Raw genomic sequence first — 21,671 nt, 5'->3', positions numbered from 1 at the left:
CACCAGATCACGTATTGTGTCACTACCTCCCATTTGGAAACCGACTATCACATTACCTACTAGGTCTAGGGAATACCTTATTTCAGATAAGTGGATACTGGAGGTCTTCAAAGTGGGCTACTCTATCCACTTCCATTCTGTTTCTCCTTCCCATCCATCCCCACATCCCCAATCCTCTTTCGGGACCCTTCTCATGAGGGGTCTAAAACAAGAAGTTAATTCTGTCCTCGTTCTGGGAGCAATAGAACTGGTCCCACCACAGCTCATTGGAAGAGGTTCTATTTCAAATACTAATTTGTTCCCAAGAAAGACAGAGGCTGGAGACCAATCTTCGACCTCAGGAATTTGAATGGCTATGTTCTAGCACAATACTTCAGAATGGTGACATTAGTTACCATAATTCCGTCCGTAGATCCAGGAGACTGGTTCATTGCCCTTGACCTACAGGACACCTAATTTCGTGTAGCCATCCCCCACTCCCACAAATGTTTCCTAAGATTCATGATAAGGACAGATCACTATCAAGTTCTCTGCTTCAGACTCTCCACATCTCTGGGGTACTCACAAGTTTCTCTCACTGTTCCCATATATGGACCACTGGCTTCTCAGAAGCTGGTCTCCCCAAGACGTCCAGTCGGCAACGTCCAGAGCATTAGCACTATTCCATTGTCTGGGCCTCTGCATCAGCTACAAAAAAATCCATACTAACTCCAGTGCAGAGAATAGACTTTATAGGAGCTACTCTAGACTCCACAACAGCAAGAGTCAGCCTACCCAAGGAGAGATTCTCCATTCTGTCCAACCTCATTAATGTCAGCATTACAATGCAGCCCATAAACCCCAGTGAGGACATGTCTACAGGTCTTGGGACACATGTCAGCCTGCACGTTTGACTCCCCACACAGAGATGTACCTTAGATGCCTCCAGACATGAATAAGAACAGTGTATACCGCAGACAGACACAGCCTCTCCAAACACATCAGTGCCTAAAAAAGGTGTTGGACTGTCTTATGTGGTGGAAGGACCCATGGAAGGTCTGTATTGGAACCCCATGTTTGCATCCGGCACCTTTGAAGACCCTCAAATAGATACATCTCTATTAGGATGGGGAAATCACAGCACAGGAAAAATGATTGGCACAGGAACCAGCACTCCATAGCATTATCCTGGAGCTGAGAACAGTACAATATGCTTACCAACATTTCCTTCACACCACGCAAGGTCACTCAGAGTAATACTGGACAGCAATGTATCACATCAACCACCAGGTTAGAGCAAGATCCCAGTCCTTACGTGAAGAGTTGCTTAGGCTGTGGAACTGTTGCATCTCCCATCAGATAGAAATATTAGCAATATGCCTACCAGGCCTCCATAATACAATTGCAGACTCCCTGACACTTCTGGCAAGATCATGAATGGGCGCTCAAAGACTCTTTCTTCCATAGCATCTGCCAGACCTGGGTATACTGGAGTATACCTCTTTGCCACTCCAAACAAAATGAAATGCTCCACTCCAAGGGAGGTTACAACCAAAACTCTCTGGGGGATGCCCTGATAACATCAGGGCCCTGTACCCTTCTTTTTGCTTGCCCACCTATACTGTTAACCCTCTAGACCTTTCTTAAGCTGCACCGAGAAGGAGTGAGAGCTAGCTTCATAACACCTGCTAGGCCAAGGCAGGTGTGGTACTCAAACCTTATCCACCTCTCGGAGGTAACACCCCTCAGACTTCCTATCACAAATGACCTATTGAGGCAGAACTCAGGGTCCCTCATCCATCACAAAATCCTGCTCTCTGAATCTCAGAGACTGGTTTCGCAGTCTCCCTCAAGCATGGAATTGACCTTTTGGATAGAGTTTAGTCAGTTTATCCAGTAAAAGCCCAATACTTGCAAGACTTACCTCCAAAAGTAGAAGCACTTCCAATCATAGTGCTCCCTCCCATCTTCTCAATTCTTGGGAGTTCCGCTATCCAAGATCATGGAGTACCTATTGGAATTAAAAACAGAGACTCTCTCAATGAGCTCTATCGGAGTACATCTTGCCACCATCACAGCCTTCCACTCACCCATCCAGGGCTTCTCAGTCTTTGCCCACTGCACAGCAACCAGATTTCTTAAGGGCCTATACAACTTGTTTACTCCTGTTCAACAACCAGCCCCTGCAGTGGAACATCAACCTGGCTTTAAACACCCTCCGTTTAAACTGGTGGTGACCTGCTCCCTCCTCCACTTCTCCCTCAAAATTTCATTCCTAATTGCCATTACCTCAGCAAAGCAAAAGAGGGAGCTATGATTGTTCATGGCAGACCAACCATACAGCACCTTCTACACAGATAGTCATGCTATGTCCCCATTCTCGCTTCCGCCTATAGGTCTCCTCAGAACATAATATTAACCAGGAAATTCACCTACCAATTTTCTACCCAAAACCTCATGCCTGCAGAGAAGAATCAAAGCCTGCATTCACTGGATCTCAGAAGGGTTCTTGCCTTCTATTTGGACAGGACTAAATCATTCTGGGCCTCTCCCAAGCTATTTGTATCAACTGCAAATAAGATGAAGAGCCAGCCAATTTCCACACTAAGACTGTTCAGCTGGGTTGGGTTTCATCTTGACCTGTTATGAAAATGCTGGGTTGCGGCCTCCTCACAGATTAACAACACATTCCGCTAGAGCTCAGTCCACATCTGTAGCTGTACTGAAGGATGTTCCCATAACAGAAATCTGCAGGATTGCTACTTGGTCTTCTGTCCATATCTTCCCAAACATTCCAGCGTCTTTCCTGCTCCTGGAGATGACACTGCTTTTGGTGATACAGTCCTTAAAAGTGTCCTGGATTTACCTCCTCAGCACCCAGCTCCTCGCTGAGTTACTGCTTCAGAGTCTCCTACAGTGGAGAACCCATCGGGACATATTCATGAAGAAGTAGAGGTTACTTCCCTTACAGTAACTTGAGATCTTCGAGATGTTTTGTCCCTGTGATGCTCCACCTCCCCCCGCTTATTCCCACCTGCTGTGAAGTTTGGCTTTGCAGTTGAGAAGGGAATGAGTGATGGTGGGCTCGCACCTCCCTACATGCCCTCGTTCAGAGCATGAGGTGCTGCTCTGCAGTCTACTTTGCAGTCTGGTCCGTGTCAGCTGACTCAAGCTCGTGGGACTCAGGCTGCTAGGCTATAAGATAGCAGTGTAGACTTCAGGCTGAGGCTGGAACCCAGGCTCTGGGATACCAGAGTGTCTGGTTGGCTCCAATTCAAGCCCAAATGTCTACACTGCAACCTTATAGCCCCACAGCTTGAGCCCAGCTAGCCCAAGTCAGCTGATACTAGCCAGCCATCGATGTTTTATTGCAATGTAGATATACCCGTAGTTTCAGTATTAAGTATTATGTGCCCCGTACTGCACTTGGGAAGAAGTGCACATGTCTAGACCATTTTTGTATGCACTTCCCCCAAAATGCAGCACGGTTCATTCTGCAGTTTGTTGGCACATCCAAAGAAACAAGAATGAGAAGTTAATTTTCAACTTTCAGTCCTAGATCCGAGGTGCCAATCAGTCAGTGCACCTGAGATTTGTAGGTGTGGGTCAGGTCAGCACTTTGCCCTTGAGGGAGGAGCACGCAACAGACATACAACACAATTTAATTTTTTTAATTGATTTATTTGCTTTACAGAAATTTTGAACCACCATATTTTTGTTAGTCATATCAGAGATCCAAGCTGTGGTTAGAAAAAACAATCCAAAAGAAATTTTCCTAGCCTCAGTGATGCCAAAAAAGTTGTCATTTTTATTAGAAATAAAAAGGTAATTTTTAATGAACACTGCCAAGCTGGGGTTTAAAGAGAGAGCTCCTTAATTCCTCATTAGCAACCCTCTGATGCATCGTTGCTGTTTTGTTTTATGCAGCAACAGGATAGAAGCATAGAAGACATGGACCCCACAAATGCCGTTCAGACCGTACTCATATAATACACTAGGGAATGGTATACACTCACAGTGATGCATAAATCTTACACGCATTGAACTTGAGGAAAGTGTAGAGCTCTTCACAACGAGGGAGAATCATGCTGAATATTTAGTCCACAGATATATATTTATGTAACTTGAAAGAAAAATTTGTCAATTGTAGATTGAAAAGGCACAACCATAGTATATATATTAAAAAAAACCCAAGCTGAAAACTCAAAGGACAATGTAAAACATTCCCAACAAGCTTAATTAAGTAAAACCAGTAATAGACTTAAACTACTTTGAGTTCAAATTACTTTAATAAGGGTGTTAATTACTAGGGGATTAACATTGCTTACATGTGATAATAGATGTAGTCGATCAATAACGGATGAGAATAATATGCATTTAAGAAGCACAAGAATCTAGCACAGATTACTTGCTCAGAACGGATAATATTTCAAAGTGGCAGGAAAACAGAGGAAGAAGGACAGAGGCAGAAGTCCCATTTTTAATACCTTGGTGCTCAGGTAATGAGAGCCAGGCTAATTCTTGCAAAGTTACATATTACATGTCCTTTCCAATCACCCAGTGTAACTAAACAATTAACAAGAATTGAGACAAAATATTGTTTTATCAAGATATGTCATCTAAGTGATGGGAAGAAGGCTTTTCCAAATAAAAGAACTAAGATTTTGCTGTGGGCCCCAGAGTTTGCTGAAATGTTTGTTAATACAGTTTAATAGCTATGGACTATAGAAGTAAACTTGAAATGGTAGGTGGGGAGGGGATTGAGAAATCACTGAAGATAGTCAGCCAACAGCTACATTATCATACCTGGACTAGTGGTTTCGGCTTCAATTACAGTTTGGCTATAATCAATTCCGAAACCAGTGATTTTGGCTGTACTTGCATTCCTGGTCCAGCGGTTCCCCGGTCTAGTATAGTTTTTCCTAATGGATTCAACTTCATCAGCCAGAAAGTAAGTGGTACAGGCAAACTCTGGATTACTGTAATGTGCTTCTCATGAGGCAGCCCTTGAAGAAACTTCAGCTAGTACAGAATGTTAATGAGTTGATCACACTGTGCTTCACTGATGTCACTGACTTCTGCTTGGTTTGTGGGTGCAATTTAAGGTGTTGATTTCTGACCTATAAAGTCCTTTAAGTTTTTGGATATGGTGTGTGTTCCCTCATGGTCTAACTCAGATGTTGAGATCAGCTGGCACTTCATCTAATGGTTGACATGGATTTATTGGCTTTAGTTTACCTACAAAGAGGTCTCAGTAAAAAGCCTCCAGTTTTGGAACTTGCTCTTGGATTGACAGAGCCTATGTTTGTTGACCTTTAGGACATATTTCAAGGTTTAGACATTTACCCCAGTTTTCTCCAAAGGTTGGGTTGAGCTGGTAGGATTTCAGTTATCTAGTTGGTGGAGTCTTTAGTTAGTATTATTGACATTTGGTCAATCTATTACATGTTTTTAAATTTTTATGGGTGTGCTTAGAGGCACTACTGTACCATAGACGTGCTATATAAATTGACAAATAAATACCAAGTTGTTGTAGACAATATTGCTCTGGAGCAGAGCTTCAGGGAACAGATTAAAGAGACAGTCAGAGTGAAGAGGCAGAATCTGACCTCAGTGATGTATTGTACTAATTTTGGTGCCAGATGTTGGAGGCTTTGATGGTCATCTAAAATAGGAATCCACAACACTGGACCATGTTACTTACCTCAGTGTTAGTCTTTACATTATTTCTTGTATTTAGATTTACAGTTTTCTGAGTGCTCAAGTTTATAGAGCCAAACAAAAAAAGTAAAAAAGACTCACCACCAAAACAAACTACTTCCCTTTACCGACTGCAGAGCCCCAATTAACCTCTGCAGAAACAGATAAACTCTCTAGCATATCCAGAAGGTCAATGAACTCTGTGGGGGTGGGAGGGCAGGACATTCCAGAGTCAAGAGCCCCCTCAAAGAAAATGCCTTAAAGAATCTGCGTAGACACCTCATCAGCATCCAGTGCTAGGACAGTATCATCGTGAACCACCGTAGCTAGCGCAATCTCAGTATTCTTCCTAGACACAACTCCATTTTATAGCTTGGTCTGGTTTATGTGACGTATAGTTTGGACTGAATCTGAAAAATCTTATTGCATAATAATTGGAAAACTCCCCACAGAAAGAGATACTCAACTCTGTCATGAACATGAACAATCCATATTAACCAGACTGTTTACCTCTTGGAACAGTTCTGCTGATTGGGACTTCGCAAATGGAAGTGAAGAAATCCTTTTTTGCCTCCTACACAGTCATAGTTTAAGATTTTTAAAGCTTCTTATGTCACAGTTGGTCACATGAGAACTGGACTTCCACAAACAATGCTTAAACTGTCTTCCCTTTTATGTCATTTTACCTAGCCACATTCTCAGATCATAGCTATGTCTTCAAAACACCAAACTTTCAATCCCTAGAAATAACCTGACTAGAGTTTCAAGCTTTACACTATGATTATTACACTCTTGGGCAAAACACTTCAGTGTTCAGTTCTATAGTATAATATATTCCCTTTGTAGATTTGATGTTCATGTATACAAAGATAGATTGGATTAGCTTGTTCAAAATGGTATTTTTCCAGACAGTTTGACTTTTTGTTGGTAAAGAGTCTGTGTAACCTAAGGTTGTAGATACCTAGAGAGACCTACATTGATAATGCTGAAGTTAAGGCAAAATATATGCCCAAAGACAATAGTTCTTTGTTTGAGGGGAGAGTCACATAGAACCCATTCACTGGATATGCTAGCAGTTCCCAATGGCTAGTAGTAAGATATCCAAATGGCATGCTGACAGTGTCCCCCTCTTTGAAAATAATGGATTATACAGTGAACATGACTTGTACTTAGAAATAGCATATTCCAGTTACACCAAAGTTTAGACAGCATTTAGAGAAAAACAAAGTGGTTCTGATTAAAATGATGGATTTTATTATTCCTAGATAGCAGCAGCCATAAACGCACATTATCTAAAAGGTTGAGGCACATGACACAGTTTTAGTACAGATACAACAAATGTTATTAAAAGAAACTTCTGTTCCATATGTGTAATATGGCACTTTTCAATCTTCATTTTTCAAAACAAGCAAAGTATTTATGATTAAGCCAGTTTTAAACCTGATGTAGTTAAAAAATCAACTTATAGTAAAATATAGCTTCTTATAGAAGAATATAGCTATATAAACCCAATGTAGGTAGAAATTCACTCTCCAGATCAGATATTACGTGCTATATTTCAACCCAAAATAGAGTTTATAAACCTCTGTAAAAAAAAGACAACATAAAAGTTACAGCTTTAAATTCAGCTATAATATTGTAAATGTTTCCTCATAATTATAGCATGTAAGATAGATTTTGAAAACATTGTGCAAAGAACAGAGGTATAAGTTCTGTTTCGGGGGGCTGTGCACATAATTCCCTACATGATCTTTGACAGCACATGCCTTTGCGTCATAAGCTCAAAAATTGGTGAATGACCCTGAAACGTGCATAATCCACAATTTTTCATCCACCCAAATTTTATCAGTGACATAGTTTTAGGCTTTGTTTGAAGGGACTTGGTGTACAGGCTAACCGACTACGCAGGAACAATTTAGCCAGAACCCCTGCCCTCTGGAGACTGACTGTCTGCCAGACTGCTGCTTTTGAAACTCTTGTCTGTTTCTAAACTCAAAAGACAGTGGTTTTTTTTTTTGTTTTTGTTTTGCCGCTAGTCCATTATTCTTTAATGATGAGGAAGAAGGCACTTTATAATAAAGACTATTTGCACTGTAATTACACAGATCTTTGTATTGTATTGCTATATTATATATTGTACTGGCCCACCTACTTATATTTGCTTCAATTACTACTTCACAGCGACTTTTTTCAGGAGACCTTGTCTTCTTAAAGTATTAATGGGATTTGCAAAAGTTGTAGGAGCTGAATTTTTTTCTGGTTATGCTAACAGAGCAGCAAGCTTGTTCACATAACTCCGACAGCATGCATTTTTTTTTCTGCAGACAGTCCTAAATTCATTTGAAGTATGAGGTGTATTTGTGTTTACTCGTGAATGTAACAAGACCAGGCATCTCACAGAATATACCTCAAGGTTCAGATTTTAGGAAAGTATTCTGCCCTTTGGGAGAATTTAGGTTATAAAGGATTAGTTTGAACTTTTGGCTTTTTTCTAAGCAAAACAACAGTTCCTTCTGGTTCAGATGTCATAACCTCTGAGTTTACATATTATACACTTACAAATGTGTGAGAGATTATACCCTAACATTCAAGATAGTGACAGCTACTATCTTCACTTACGGACATAAATTTGAAACAGATGTAAGTATTTAAATGTAAAAGTAAGGTTTCATTTTGTGGTAAATGTTTGAATGTTCTCTTAAAGTACAATTTCTAAATGTAATATTTAAGTTTTTTGAAAACCATCAAACTTAAGTGCAGTGCTCTAAAAACTGGAGACTCAAGACATTGCCTTTCTAACACACAAACTGCCCTGCTTTTGAAAATCTAGAGGTCAGTTTTCAAAGCATGCCCAGGAATTTACCCTGCGACTCCCATTGACACTAATGGGAATTGCATAGCTAACTCCTGGCACATCACTTTGAAAGCATATTCCTTAGATGGTGAGCGATCCAGAAAAAGGGTAGCATAAACTATAGAGAGACATTTACTGATCGAAAGATCAGTTTACACTTTGAAATATTATACTAGTGTGTGTTATTCCTGTTATGTGATCAGTGAGAGGATTTTAAAATTCACCACATTCACAAAATAAGTCACCAGGAATAAATAAAAAATACTTTGGCAAGTGGCAGGCAGACTTGCTAACCAGGCTAAAGTGATATTTGTCAGCATTGAAGAGATGAAGTGATAATTGGAGCTGTTTGGTGCTGGTATTATTCTACAGTTAGTGAACTTTTTTCTTGTTCTTAGCAGGTTTAAGTTGCATATCTGTATTTTTAAACATTTTTGTTATTTATTTGGTGTAAAAAAATGTCCAGTTTTGCTTCCTTTTGCTCCCATGCTTTTCAGTTCTCTTGTAGAAGGTAATTTCATGGTATTTATGCTTCAGCAAATATGGAAAGGATACATTTTGTGAACTGACATTATTTAGTGTCTGAAGCTTTTTTCATATAAAACCTGAAAATGTTGTAACTGGAGTTTATTAATTATTATGATTTTATTATGAATAATGATATATGTATTGTACACAAAAGCATTGTGCTTGTTTATATTTTATACCCACTGACTAAAGAAGACATTATTATTTTTATTATTATTTTATTACTTGTATTGTGGATATGCCTGTAGGCCACAGCTATGGAGCCAGAGCCCCATTGCGTAGGCACTGTACAAACATAACAAAAAGACTGTCCCTTCTTCAGACTTTACAATCTAATGGGCTATAGTAACAGTTCCACTGAGATGTTCCAGTGATATCATAAACCATTAAAGTTGTGCTCAAGTAGTGTGCATAATTATCGAGAACTAAGGAATGTAATGTAGAAGATGGATACTGTCCCTTACTCTCCTGCCTTCTTCAAACACTACGGATGTGGCTAGGTCTTTGAAGCGCCTCCAAATCAGCTATGCTTTGAAAATACTGCTTGAGCTGATTTGAGTAAGAACAGTATATGGTGCACATATTGCTGGGGGAGTCTCTAATTCAGGGATGTGACGTAAATACCAAAGAATGTAGTTGGAATCTCATAATTCATAGATCTGATATCATACTTACTGAGAATATTTTTTTTACACAGTTCACAGAGTAACACTAGTAATCAAATCCTTACTCACACAAGTAGTCCTATTCACTTCAGCAAGCTCTTTTAATAAGTAAAAAAAAGATTTTGCCTGATACGTTTAAAATGTTTGGATTGCAAACATATTCATGTGCACATTCACAGTGCAAGGGATTTTGTTTGTTCTAGAACAGTTTTTCCTTACACATTTATGCAATGATTATCAACATAGTATCATACAGTGTTGTTGGTGTAGAACGGCTGGTGTCATCCACTCCTGTAAGATCTTCGTTTTGTTGAAATATTTCCTATATAGTCTGCAGAGTTTTGGATCCTTCTGAATGAAGGACAATGTTTTTATGTAGACTGTAAGCTCTTTCAGGCAGGAACTTTTTTAGAGGTGGGTGATGTGTGTACATTGCCTGGCATGATTGGACCCAATCCCTCATTGGAGCCTCTAGGCACTACTTCAATTAAAATAATAATAAATGTGGTGTTAATATACTCGCAATACTTACCTTAATTATTTAAAATAGATATATAATTTACAACAATTACGTGCAAATATTTAGATGAAAAGCTATAGATCCATATTTAAAATGCACATATGTAGTTAATCTGTATTCTCTGTTCAAAAGTGTCTTAGGCTAGCTCATAATTGTATATGCTCAAGAGCATTATTTTCCTGGAAGAGTTCACCCAGCCTTTTAGGTTCTGGGGTTTTTTAATTAAAAAGGTCACAAACCATTATATCTAAATTTCAAAGAATTTACCAATTAGCTGTAGTCTGCAATGCCCAGCAGGTGGCTTTTATACTATTAAAAGGAGATTGTTTCCATCTCTGATCAAAGCAAAAACAAAAGTAAGGAAAATGTTAAGTATTTTGTTATGTAGTGCAAACCGTATGGGGTGTAAGTTATAAGTAAATTGTGGTTGGGGGATTAAATTGAAGCATTGCAGGAAATATTTTCTTTTGTACATTTTTAACGCTATTCTCCATGAGGATTTTAATGGTAATAATTAAATATCTGTTTAGATTACTAATTGGCTAAGAAGATTAAACAGCTTGCTGTTTCTTAAGATGAAAATGTGAGAGTTTTCAGTATTTAAAAGTAAATATAAATGCACTGCCGTAGTTTAAAGCATGTATACCAGTATTAATGTCAAATTAGAGTAAACTGGGTAAGAATTGATTTTTTCTCAAGATACTGAAAAAGTTCTAATTTGCACTTTTCAATTAATTTAACCTTTCCAGATTTGTACCTACTTAGAAGAATGTTTGTGGCCTTTTGACCCTTTTGTTATCCCTAACTCAGAAAGGCTTTTATTCTGTAGGGCTTAGGTATAAAAAAATAAAAAGGAACGTTAATGGCATAACAGTCCTTTCTGATCACCCTGTGTAAGATGTTTATGCAAAGTGTCAATAGAAGCAATTGGCCTAACAGTGTGACAACCTACTTTGCTTGGAAATGGGCTAATCTCCTGTTTGGGTTATCCAGAGGTCAGGTAGGGATTTCTTTTTGCACTCCCCATAGTGCATGGGTACACAACTCATAAACACTCTTGAGAAGAAATTAGAGTCAACTGAGCCCTGATGAGTCACAGTTAAAATCCCAAGAATATAAGTCTCACAGCTTTTTTTAATTAATTGAATCCCCCCCATCTCCTTTTTAGGTTTTTTCTTTTTTTTTTCTTTTAGCACCATACCAAACACCGTACTTAAACATATACATATGATACTGACCCTCACGGAAGTTCTACCAGTATCATTATCTGGTGCTTCACTTTCATTTTTTTCAAGTAGACATCATGCCACTCCATTCTGAAGTTCATGTGGAAACTTACGTTAAATCACAGTTTTTCAGTGTTACAACTGTTGCCCTGTCACAGCAGGTTGGAACTCAATAAGCGCTCAGGCAAGCATGGCAGGCCATGAAATAGGCCTTGGCGGGCTGCATGCTGTGAACTCCTGCCTTAGTGAATCAGCTTCTGTGTGTTTTTATAACTGCCTTTTTTCTCTGTTAATTATGCCCCAAGGCTGTGGAAAGACAGCATTTATCTGTTGAAACAGACTAAGCAGCAAGTGTTCTGACATGTTTATCAGGCAAATTGTACCTGACAAAAGGTAATTACACATGCAATCAAGTCTAGAAGTAACTGGGTGATTAGGGGTTAATAAACTGTTTAGCATAAGAGATATCCTTCTTGTGTTCAAAAAAAGTGGCTAAAAATGGTATAACTAAAACCAAAGCAGTAAAAAATAACTTTACTTTCAGTATGTGGATTTAAGTTCACAAAAATCAAAACAGGCTTCTAAAGTAGCAAAAATATGCAACTCGTCTTTCTCACAAACTCTCAAATAGCTTGTATCTAGCTGGGCAAGCCAAAGCTATTTGTTGGTTCAGTTGATAGCAAAACACAGAGAAAGACACCATTCAATCTGTACCCCACTATTTAGATAATTTAAAATTATTGTAGAATTACTTCAAGAGAAATTATCTGGTTTATTATCAGCAGGAGAGTGGGGTGGGGGAGAGAAAACCTTTTGTAGTGGTAAACACCCATTTTTTCATGGTTTGTGTGTATAAAAAGATCTTCTGTACTTTCCACAGTATGCATCCAATGAAGTGAGCTGTAGCTCACGAAAGCTTATGCTCAAATAAATTGGTTAGTCTCTAAGGTGCTACAAGTACTCCTTTTCTTTTTGCGAATACAGACTAACATGGCTGTTACTCTGAAACCTATCTGGTTTTGTTCTCTAATTGGTGCAGCAGTACACACTCCCTTCTTTGCTGGCCAGCACTGCACTAGCCCTAGCTGCCGTAGGGGACCTCCCAAGCAGGATTGTGCCCAGCTCTTGCCCAAAAGCAAAAGGGGAAGGCAACTCTTATGCACCTGAATAGAACCAGCCACAGTGGAGACCATAACATTTTGCTGCTTACAGTATAAATATGTAGCTATTTGCAATATATTAATAAAAATGAATATTTGAATGTAGGAAGACTCTGGTTCTCAAGGATATTTCAAAGGAGGATTCAGGTCTCACTAAGACAATCACTGCAAATAAATCTGCTAATTAAGGTTCCAATAATATATGCAGATCCCTCCAAACTGAATTTAAGAGCCTACAGGTAGAAAGGAAGATTCTAAAGTATATTCAGAGCAGGTGATAAACACCTTAACTACCTCGAAGAAAAAGTGCATGACTGTGGTGTATTTGAGACGTGAATTAGGTTCACAGAGTGATGCAGCTCCAAGAATTCCACATACAAAAACTCCTTCCCACACATTTTCTGTACTTATAAGATGGCCTATCTGAAGGACTCAAACTGAGCTGCTTAAGGCTCTGAATAGCAGGAGTTAATGCATTACTGAGCATCGATTACAATAAATCAATTCCCAGGGAGTCATATATCACCTGTTATTGGAAGACAGCAAGAGCTTTGAAACCATAACGTATTCACAGCTACCTTACTTGGAGCCTGAACCTTATCCCTAAAGCCCTTATAGAACTTTTTTTTTGACCTATGGGATCAGTCTTACTACAACATTTCATGTTGATCAAAACACCATTCTTGATAGTCATCAATTGACTGAGTTGGGAGCTCTTTTAATTGAGGAACAGCTCAGTATCTTCTACAAGTGGTACTTAAGATATCAGAAACCTTTCAGTTAAAAGGAGCTGTATCAGTCCACATGATGCAAGAGATGGCATAGCTTTCCTGTTGTCCAAATCCAGCTCACCTGAAAGAGTGTAGGTGTAGGGCATGTATTAGTGGTGTGAAGAGCATTTAGAAAATACATTGACAGGACCAAGACTCTCAGAAAATCACAGCATCTTTTCATAGGTATCATTCAAGATGCAGGGGCAGAAAAGTAGCAAAAGACTGCCAGTAGGGGTATATAAACCTGGGAACGTGATACCCCCAGAGGGTAACATAGCACAGGCAACGGTTACCTTGTATGCGGGAAGAGCATGTGCCTCAGCACAGAAAATCATCAGTCCTGATGTTCACTAAAAGTTAGACCCAGAAGGTCTCCTCCTCAGACTCACCTTTTCCATAAGCAGATCCTCCAAGAAGTGGCAAAAGTCGTTACTGACATTTTATAATATTTTTTCGTTAGCTTCTCTATCTGGAGAGTGCATGGAACTTTCCCCTTGCTCCTCCTCCTTTCTCACGCACTTGTATGTGGAGTTGTTTCTGTGCTCTCCCCTGTCCGTATTCCTTGTTATCTATGTCACAGTGTGAGGAGCTGACAGATATGCTCTAGCTTGATAATAGCTTGATATTTCTCTTAACAGGGATATTTGTTCTGCTTATCTGTAAATTTCTCTTCTCAGATGTAGCTTGCCTCACTGTCTTGGCCCACTCTTGTTTTCCATCAAGGTTACAGGAGAAAAGCTTGGGATAAAGTGTTTACAGCAAAATCTTTCTCATGTCACAGTATGAATATAGTTATCTTTGTATATATGACAGTATTTGTCAGCCTTGTGCTAAATCTGTTCTGATAAGAAGTAGACAGGTGTGTGTGTGTGTGTGATGGGGAGTGGAGGGGAGCTGCCAGTTACAGCTCTGCACTGCCTCCAAGCTGGAGAGGGGAAGGACCCATCCAGTTTGAAGGATTGCTATACATGTTATCTTTGAGAAGATAAATTTACAGCTAACGTGAACAAATTTCCCATTATACTTTTAAAAGGAAATCAGGTGTTACTTCTCAAGAACCAGTGTGTGTCAATATTCAACACTAGAAATCTGACTTTATAGAACTGTATATTTTTTAAGTATTTGTTAACTGTATTTAGCTAGTACTTCATAAACAGATGGAAAAATAACACTTCATTTCCTACTGACATCTCTAATTACATGCATTTATTTCTCTTATTACCATGCCTATCACTGTGGTCGATTCTCCATTACATAGACCACCGCTCTTCCAGTCATAATCACATAATGTTCCTGTAGCAACTACAGCAGCTACTTTAGTGGAAAAAGTAGCATTAGGAAAATAGTGAATGTAATTTTAGTTGTCTTAAATGTCTTGTGGCAGCTGGAAGCAAGGAAAGCCAGAACCAGTGACCAGCAAATTCTCCATAGACTTGTGGCCCATAATTCAGAAAGCACTGGGTGGGATCACGTAAACCTGTAAGGCAATCAACAATTTATATTTTTAGTTGATTTCCATTTTTGGCAGAATTTTTTGTGATTAGACCTGCCCTCAATACGTTTTGTCCTGTTCCATGTTAATATTAATTACAGGATTTAAATCCCCAAGGATTACAAGCCTCCTTTATTTCAGTGCAATTTACCATATTTAACATATTACATCTGCTGTATTATGACTCATGTTAATGTCTTAAGCCAAATCCAAAAAGAGTATTATCATTACATCTACCTTGGTGAGGAATCTTGGTTATTGCATAACTTCACCACATGTTGAATCTTTATTCTTATTGTGATTTTGCATGCACCTAATCTCTGACACACAAAAAGATAATTTTAATAGGTGTCCTATGGTGAACAAAAAATAGCTAATGTAGGAAAAGTCTTGTTCTTTTTCATCTTGCTTTTCTGTTGAAGAAGCAAGCAAATGTCAGATTTTCATGACATCTTATCTATATATAGGTGTTTTTATGAATTGAGCAAAAGATCTTTTTAACCCTGTCGTTCTTCTGTTTTTTTAAAAAACAGTATAGGTGTGATTCTCAATATGTTTCCACTCTATTAATAAAAGGGAAACCTTCCTGTAGTTAATTCATCACATAAATTCCCATGCTCTTTCGTGAAAGACTGCATAGGCTAGTGGATAGCTGGCAGCTTCATTTTTCAAAGAGTGAGTTAAAATACCATGAAGAATGCAATACTCATAAAATTGCTATTACTGTTTTCATCTATGAGAATATAGATTATGCTCCAGACCATCTCCCATGTAAAAATTCCCTGCTTTTTTGCAAGAGAATTCATGATTGTCATGCACAGTGGAAAACCTGCACAAGGAAGTAAAAGTTGTACGAGAATCTATGTCTGGTACCTCTGCAGAGTCCCCATGTACACCTCGTCATACGATTGAAGGAGACTTAAGAGCTGGGTAAGGGTTGATATGAAGATACTTCCCTTGCTTCTGATGCTCCTGGAATCAGCTATCTGTCCCTGCTAGTGTGTTGGCTGCTTGCCAGCCCTCCTCCCTAGCAAATTGCCTGCATTGACAGTACATTTGCCAAGCACCAAATCAGATGCAGGTGACATGAATGGCCAGGACATGGATCCAAAGAATAGCACACCAGGCAGCTCTTGCCCACCCACGCTGTACAGTACATGCTGTCAAAGCCCATTACATATAGCAGTATGTCACAGCAATACATGCAGCTGTGAGTGGGAAAAATGCACAAGTATAGAATTGTACACAACAGCAGTCCAGCCTTCAGCAACCTCTGTCATTATGTCCCATTTACTCCAGCAGCAGTGCATAATTGTCACATTGGAGCCCCTGAACCTGTGTACAGAAGCAGGAGGGGAGTTATGATTGGATGGCATGTGTCATTTGATTGCAGGTCCTTCACGGTTCTCTGCCACAATGTAGCAGCAGCTGCTTTAGCTCAATAAACTTAGCAGGATGAGTCTGGCTGCTGTGTAGCCATTTGACCATGTTGGGGCTGTGGGGGAACTGTACTAGCATCTGACACTCCCTTTGCTGATACTCCAGTTTCTATCTTAGGCACTTACCTGGCACCCATATAAGTACCATGCTCTCTGAGCGCCTCACAATCTGTAATGTATTTATCCTGATAAAGAGGGACTAAGTGACTTGCCCAGGGTCACAGAGGAAGTCAGTGCTGGAGCAGGGACTTGAAGCCATGCCTCCCAAATCCTACACTTGCACCCTAACCACTGGACCATCCCAGTTGTTTCCTCTCTGTACCTTGAAACAGGTTTGGAGTGCACAGGATGTGCCTAAGGCACTGAAGAAGGTAGTATGTTGCTCCACATTGAAAGTAAGACCTTTGGGTGGGAAAAATATTGTGTATACAGCCTGTTTTTAGGAATACGAGCAAGTATCCCTGCTTAACAGGGCCCTAATCCTCCAACAGGGCCTTCACTATCACTAAGACATGAGTGCCTGGAAGCAATCAGCAGCTAGACCAAGAGAAGTTGGATCTAGAAAAGACTGAGGTGATGGTAGCAGGAAACGGGAAACACTTTTAACTTTAACACTCTAACCTCATCAGTGGCCAAGGGCTTTAGACCACAGATTAGATTATAGTAGAACCACTCAGAGAAGGCTGAAGTTGGTCTCTTAAGAACCGCCTCTACTGTGGTGCCCATGGTAAACTTCCTAGTGATAAAGGTAGGCAGGTGAGATAGTGTTTTATTAATATATCTTGTTTGTTTATTTTATTAAGAAAGCAAAGCCTCCAGACTCTACTGTTGGTTAATATTTGTTCCTATTGTTATTATCTTTGTCCTTCCACTCTCCTTGGTTCTCTATCCACTTGTGACATCTTGTCCCCCTTTGGACTGTAAACTCTTCGGTGTACACACTGTCTTTTATTGTATGCTTTTACAGCATTCATCACAGTAGGGCTCCAATACAAATTAGGGCCTCTGGGCACTACTGTAATAAAAATAAGTAAAAAATAAACATGCAGCAGCAAGCCTAGCATGCATCAAAGGCTGGTCTGAACGTAATCTGTGCTTCATAACTCCACTGATTGTCTTCTGTTCTGAGGCAGATTGGTAAAGTCCTAGTTCTAATCTAACAAACCCATAAAGTTCTGGGATGTGACTGCTTCAGAAACTCACCCTATCTGACTTTCCAAAGCAGTTAGGGTGAGATCCACAAAGGTACTTCTGTACCTAAACCCCAGATTTAGGCACTTTAATATGTGGTTTAGGTGTGTAACTCCCAGTTTTGGCTCTGCTGCAATCCACAAAAGTCTCACTGTAGGCACTCAAACTCACTCAACACTAAGTTTTCAGAGTACAGGTTCCCTAGCCACCTAGGTTTCTGCCTCTAGGCATGTACACTGCTGTCCCCTCTAGGCATCTAGACACCAGTCTTCTGCCTAAGCCCTAGAGCAATTCACAAACCAGGAAAAGACAGGTGTTCGGCCACATAATTCAGGTGTGGGGCCTAATCTGGTGAACAGCCTCTGAGCATGCCTACTGAATCAGGTCCCATTCAAAACTGGAGGAGGGTGGAGTGGCACCGTCGAGACTGTTTTGTGTGACATACCTACAAGATCTTCACCAAGCATTCTCAAAACTATGATACCCACATGAGGAAATAAGGAGACAGATCAACAGAGCCAGACATGTACCCAGAAGCCTCCTACTGCAAGACAAGCCCAAGAAAGAAACCAACAGAACTCCACTGGCCATCACATACAGTCCTCAGGTAAAACCTCTCCAATGCATCATCAGTGATCTACAACCCATCCTGGGCAACGATCCCTCACTTTCACAGGCTTTGGGAGGCAGGCCAGTCCTCGCCCACAGACAGCCCGCCAACCTGAAGCATATTCTCACCAAAAACGACACACCGTACAATAGTAACTCTAACTCAGGAACCAATCCATGCAACAAACCTCAATGCCAACTCTGCCCACATATCTATACCAGCGACACCATCACAGGACCTAACCAGATCAGCCACACCATCACCGGTTCATTCACCTGCAGATCCACCAATGTGATATACGCCATCATGTGCCAGCAATGCCCCTCTGCTATGTACATCGGCCAAACTGGACAGTCCCTACGTAAAAGGATAAGTGGACACAAATCAGATATTAGGAATGGCAATATACAAAAACCTGTAGGAGAACACTTCAATCTCTCTGGACACACAATAGCAGATTTAAAGGAAGCCATCCTGCAGCAAAACACTTCAGGACCAGACTTCAAAGAGAAATTGCTGAGCTTCAGTTCATTTGCAAATTTGATTAAACAAAGACTGAATGGCTAGCCAACTACAAAAGCAGTTTCTCCTCCCTTGGTGTTCACACCTCAACTGTTAGAAGAGGGCCTCATCCTCCCTGATTGAACTAACCTTATTATCCCTAGCCTGATTCTTGCTTGCATATTTATACCTGCCTCTGGAAATTTCCACTACATGCATCCAACAAAGTGGGTATTCAGCCACGAAAGCTTTTGCTCCAATAGGTCTGTTAGTCTACAATGTGCCACAGGATTCTTTGCCGCTTTTACAGATCCAGACTAACACGGCTACCCCTCTGATACATGCCTAATTTGGTCCCACAAGAAACTCTATAGGTGTGTAAGCACTTGACTCCAGGCAGCAGGTTCTTGTTCATGGATCACTAAGCAGAAGTAGGCACTTCCCTGCAACCTGAACTTAGGCACGTATCTCCATGAGAGGGTTGGGGCTTAGCGCACACTCCTCTTTGCATCATCATCCTTTGACTAGTTTAGGTAGCTCCCCACCTAGTGTGCTGACTATGTGGATCTCATTTGCAGGCACCTGTGTCTTCCCATGCATTGCACAAAAAGCTGAGTTGTTCAATGTGCACAGATATTCCGCTGCCTTTCAAAAAGACCTGCATCTTCTGTGTTTATGATGGAGGATCCCCAAAAGAATGCATTGTTTGACTAAAGAATAATGTTACAGCGCCAACTTAAATAATCAGCTTTTGAGCTAAACTGAGTGAGTATTTGCTCAAGTTTGCATTTGACCCTAAGCAGGAGTAACACGTTCTTTAGCTATATCCAGATATGTAACCAATAGGAAATGAAATAGTATCCTTAATTTTTTACACATCTTTCACTTAAATGAGATAGTCAAACAAAATCTAACACTCATGGACATCATTGTGGCTTGTAATGCTCCCTGGAGAAGTTTGAGACAACAGTAAATATATTGGCTAGTTTAGGTAGCTCCCCACCAAGTGTGCTGACTATGTGGATCTCACAAATCCATTATAATCTATCTATGGGGAAGTATAACAAATGTTAATATTATAATATTAATTCAAGCATAATGAGTAGATATTACTAATTTAAGTAATGTGTTTTTTATTTTAACTGAATATAATATAATAAAATTTAACAGAGTTTTTAAAAAAATTAAAATGTAAAAGCCATTAGTTCACCTTTTGTATTTAATGCATAATGGTTATTAATGTATTAGTTATTAATTCATTAATATATCGAGACTTTAAAAGAGGACTTGGATTCCCGAATTTAAATTTGTATCATGTTACTCTTCAGGTCAGGGCCTGCCTTTTACTGTGTTTGCAGAGAACCCACTCTAATGATCCCTGATAGTGACTGGGGGCTTTGGGCATTTTTATAATACAAATAGATAATAATATTGCTAGTGGCTTGCCACAGTTTCATAGTCTCCTTAAACCAGCTTGGCCACACCCCATCTGCCTACCTTTTAGAAAAATCTGAAAATAACCATGATTTTGTCTTGTCCAGCCTAGTTATTTTAAGGAAACCTGGTAATTTAAATATGATTGAATGATCTGAAGTGAATTTCTGAGTAAACAGCTGCCAGAATTGTCACAGCAGTCCTTTTTTTGGATAATGTTACACTCAAAATAGATGGGGAAGCCCTTTGTTGGAGGGAATTGGAGCCCAGATGGTGTCTTTTAGAGAGTTATAGAGGAAATTTTAGTCTGGAGTATGCTAAATTAAGGTATAGCAAATGAGTGAGAGATTGTACTATTCAGCATTTTCTTGCCTCTCCTACAGTCTTGCGCCTTCATTATTTGATTTTCAAAACTCGACATCATGTCAAAAATACAGTCTGATGGAGTTTAATTATCCTATTACTTTACTTCAGTCATCTGACTTTGATTGGTAGGTATTTCTTGCTGGAAATAGCATGAGAAATCACTTATGGTGGATTATTTTTCTTTTTGAGGGATATGTTTTAATACTGTAACACTCCCAAACCAGTGATTGGGTGCTTTTTTGCTGTAGATGGAAAGCTGACCGTAAAAGAGGGGTGGAATGAGAAAAGAGAATTGGGAGTTTGTTCCCCAGTAGTTGTCCGGAAAAGATTTTAAACTTTAGTTGTTATTGTTTATTTATTATTAACCAAACCTACTTTCAGGGTGTTGGTTTGAGGGGTTGCCTAAGTGAGGATTTGAGCCATGGTGTGCTGAACTGGTTCAGAGCCTGGCTTTGCATCAGTGTAGCTGACCCCGGCTTGAAACCAGGAATTTTTCTCAAAATTATTCTCAAGGAAAGATTGGATAACAGAACGGCTTAAAAGAAGCAGCCTAAGTGGACTGGTGGATGCTGTAGATGTGGAAGGTGGAAATTGGATTCATATATGCTGACCCTTTCCTAGAACTAGTGAGCCCTGGACTAGGCTAATAGAAAACATTGGGGGGAGGGGGAGGGAATACAGTATTTTAAAATAGCACACAAGCTGCAGTGGTTGATTCTACTTGATAAGCCTCTTTTCAGAGACTTTTCGAAAGTGTTTAATTTCCTGTGCATACCTGCTGCCAGGGAACTTTTGTCAAGGCATTATTGGGACCAGTACTTAATAATTGTTCCGCAGGTATGTGGGATGTTGCCACAAATGAACTTTGTCTTGAAGCTGCGGGGTGACGTCTCAAAGCCTAGTGCCATTTGAGAGAGATTTTACTGGGGGAAATAGCCAAGAATGGTGTGGTACGTGTGGGGGTCAGGGAAGCACGGACTCACGTTTATCATGATATGGTTTGAATCTTGGTTTTCACTTTAATTTGAGAGGATTGCGTTCTACTCACGAATGGATTTGTCACGTGTCAGTAACTGGCAGAGGAGCTGCCCAGGTCCTTCAGCCTCTGTGTTTTGCATTTGTAGACTTAGGGGCATTTTACTGTTCCACTTACAAGAATGAAAGAGTCGACAGAGTAAATCAAACCTTGAGGCCTTTCACGTGGGCCTGGGGTGTGCTTGCAGGAGCAGCTCA

General features: G+C 39.9%; 1 protein-coding gene across 10 annotated transcripts in view; it reads left to right on the top strand.

Moving 5' to 3' along the window:
- The window catches only part of EXOC6 (exocyst complex component 6), a 175,856-nt gene that overhangs the window by 149,298 nt on the left and 4,887 nt on the right, over nt 1-21,671 (top strand). The window lies entirely within an intron of this gene.

Source organism: Chelonia mydas, chromosome 7, assembly GCF_015237465.2.
Source record: "Chelonia mydas isolate rCheMyd1 chromosome 7, rCheMyd1.pri.v2, whole genome shotgun sequence".
Classification (NCBI taxonomy): Eukaryota; Metazoa; Chordata; order Testudines; family Cheloniidae; genus Chelonia; species Chelonia mydas.
The sequence above is the reverse complement of the archived record's forward strand: the minus strand, read 5'-3'. Positions and strand labels throughout refer to the sequence as shown.